Raw genomic sequence first — 3604 nt, 5'->3', positions numbered from 1 at the left:
GTACCAATGTGGTTGATGCCGGATGGGGGCTGGGAAGCGGAATACTATGACTTGTAATGGAGGCGTCGTCGTCGTCGGCTAAGAGCAATTCCAATAGTGTAGCGCTACTGCTTAGCTATAAGCCAAGTGCCATGTCATCTATAGCTAACTTAGAGCCAACATATACAATAGTGAGCTATAAAAGTGTAAGTACTTTTTACAATACATGGTCCACCTTTTAATGTCACATAGCTTATAGAGAGACGCGTCTATGAGTGCACTACAAGATAAGAGCTCACTCCTCTTCTCTCTCCTAATCTCTCTTCCAACTAAGCAAATTTATAATATTTTATCTCTTATACGCAAATTGATCGTACCTTATCAGTACTTGCTTCTAACGAAAGTCTGCGGCCCGATTTTATTGCACGCGGCCGACAGGGTGTGCTTTCCTTGTCCATGATACCAGCAGCTTGCCGTGCTTTGACCTTACTAGTATGGTTGACTATTCTAATCCCTCCATGACTGTGATGAGTCTGGTCCAACCCAAACCGGTGGACAGCCATGTGTGTGGATTAGCCGGGAATTGTGAATTCTACGCCATGCGGAACGTGAGCTGCTGCCAGACGGTGTACCGTACATAAAAGAGCGTCCAATGGAATATATCGAAATGATGGTACTCCCTTATAGTACTCCCGTCTGATTAAATTGACGTGAAGTTGTGAAGGATCGTGAGTACGTAGTACTAGTACGTGTAACCGCGTCGATTAAATAAATAGAACAGAGGTAGTCACTCTCCGGTCTCAGTTCACAAGGCAAAGTTTTCAAATATCTTGGCAAGGTGAATTCTTATTGGCTCTAAATTTGCATGTTAAAACGTTAATCGGCGCTGTAATTAATTGGGAAACTAGTGCGTTAAAACGTTAATCACCAATGCATGGAGTACTAGATGGGCGGTGGTTTCACATGCATGGAGTACTAGTGCGTGGTGGGAGGTGAAAAGAGGAGTGTTTGCATGCAAAAATGAATTGGTTTACTCCCACATTAAATGCAAAATGTGCCAGGAGGTGAGGGATTTTGGGACAAATATTTTTGGGAATTTGCCTTGCGAATCGGGACGGAGGGAGTACTACAAGTGCTAGAGCAGAATTTGATTGTTAATATGTGAATTAATTTCTAAAAAATCAGTAGCCTTTCTTTCGGTTTTTAAATCAATCATATATGCATTATGTTGCACGTAAACTCTCTAATCTTCCTCAATTAATTACTACTCCGAGAGAAAATGGAGGGATTTCGAGCTGGGACGGTTGGTTTTTACAACCTAACAACGCCTGCCTTTATCATGGTGCAGCTCATTAGGAGCTTAAGAGCAACTCCAATAAGCAAAATATTATGTCATCTATAATTAATATGGAGCCAACAAGTATAATAGTTGGCTATAAAACTAGTCACAGTGCTAGTATCAAAAGGAGTATCATGCATGCCACCTTAGCAAAAATCTGATGTGGCACTATAATTAATGAGAAAAGATATGCTAGTTGTATCATAATACTACTATGATACTGTATTATAGCACATTAAACTAGACAATTTAATGCCAAATACATCATGTACACACAATTGCATTGAGATTCTACAAATAATTAAATATCATGAGATTATGATACTACTAGATGATACTAACCACTATAGGGGTAGTATCATAGACTGGTATCATATGGATGATACCACTATATGATACTTTGCACTATAGCCAACGAAGAATGTACTACTTTCTCAATAAATGACCCACATTTCATTCACACAACTTGCCTAGGTGCACGTGCATAGAGCTAGCTCTTGCATAAGAGCCCACTTACATTTTCTTTCCTTTCTCTCTACTCTAACTAGACACAAATATATTATTTTAATCCTTGTAGCCACCGACTACTTATTGTACTTGCTCTAATAAAAGGAAATACTCCTATGTTACAACGACCTTTACTAATGCTATTGATGATTACAAAAGCGAGCCCGCTTAGTCACTCGCGGCTCAAAAGTGAGGATGCCATTTTGTATTACCAAAGATTTATTGTACCAAAAATGAGTACAATCAGCATCTGCTTCTTTTGTTCCAAAGGATTGATAACTCTTGATCTACCGGTTAGTACGTCGTATGATGTTTTAGCCTTTCTTGCAGTGACAACTATGTTAGCGGTATTGAGTCTATCAAGATTTTTATTGTCATGTTTAGTGTATTCATGACTATGCTATATATATTCTTCCTTGCATTGGTGGAGCGATGTCAAAGCAGAAGTTAGACAATCTTTCGTAGCAAAGGGTGTTTGGCTTGCAATAGTGCACTTCTCACCTTTCAAAGTTGTGGCTAGATCCAATGAAATATGGCACTTCAAGCCTCTACATACTAGAGGTGAAACTAGATATGCCATCTTGACTCTTAAGAGAACATTAATGACCTCTTTGATCCTCCGAAATCTCAAAACACCTGAATAAGAAAAACTCAAGATTAGAGAGTCATGTCGAGTTGAATTCTATCGGATTTGAAACATATATAAATTTTCCGCAACGAGTGTCTGAATCACGGGGAAAACAAAGAAATCTTAACATGAGGTTTGAATTGATGAAAAATTTACACCGAACACATCTACGTGATGCAATCCTAAGGGAAAAAAATCATGAGGATGTAATCGTACGAATCAAATGATGCACATGGGATTACTTTTGTAAGAATCAAATTCCTATAAGATTTATCTGAATCAGAGGAACCCTAATTAATAGTCCGAAATACATCTTTTGATTTTATTTGAGAGTGCGTTCTTGCGCGCCAAGTCCTGTTTCTTGACCTCTCGTTGTCATGTCCACTTGCCCCACCGACCAGAAAAGTGGGAAAATTATTACCAAATCGACTAAGGGTGGATTATTCGTGAATCAAATCACATCAAGCAGTCGCAATCATGCTTCATTGCACACACACGGCCAATGCGCTTGTGGTCAAAGCCCTGAAATCCTGCTCACACTCTTTATTTCCTAGCGAGACGTGCTCGACCACACACTACACATGCATGCATGCATGCACAGACAAAGTCGGTCAACCCACAGGCACGTCAACTACGACCATCTTAGCGTGCGTTGTCCGGTACGGTATAGCATGAGCCCCGCTGCGCTCTTCAAACCAGCTTAGCATTCGGTGAGTGGGGCTTCTCCGATTTGAATATTGAAACAAATCACCACGAATTTTGAAGAATTTCACGCCACCGAGAAATTTTGATTTCAAGAGGAAATCCACGTTTTTCTCCCCCGAGTCTATAAGCTCTAAGAGCATCTTCTAGCACCTATCGCATCTCGCCTGCCCCCGCCTGTCGCCTTTTTCCGGTTTCGGCCTAAAAACGGCGCGGACAGACATCGTATTTTGCCTCGCATCACAAAACAGGGTGCAGGCATGCGGGACTACCCATCACGGCCCGTCAAAGCGGTATAAGAGTGGGAGTCGGGGGCACGATGCGGAAAACCCCATCCATTTCCTCATCCTCGTCCGTCCGCTGCCGCCGCCACCACTTCAACGATCCTCATCCGTCTCCGGCCACCAAGCCAAACCGCCGCCACCGGCCGCCGCGTGCCCACCCGCTCC

The sequence above is a fragment of the Lolium rigidum genome, chromosome 4 (assembly GCF_022539505.1).
Source record: "Lolium rigidum isolate FL_2022 chromosome 4, APGP_CSIRO_Lrig_0.1, whole genome shotgun sequence".
NCBI classification, from domain to species: domain Eukaryota; kingdom Viridiplantae; phylum Streptophyta; class Magnoliopsida; order Poales; family Poaceae; genus Lolium; species Lolium rigidum.
Note: the sequence above shows the minus strand (reverse complement) of the source record.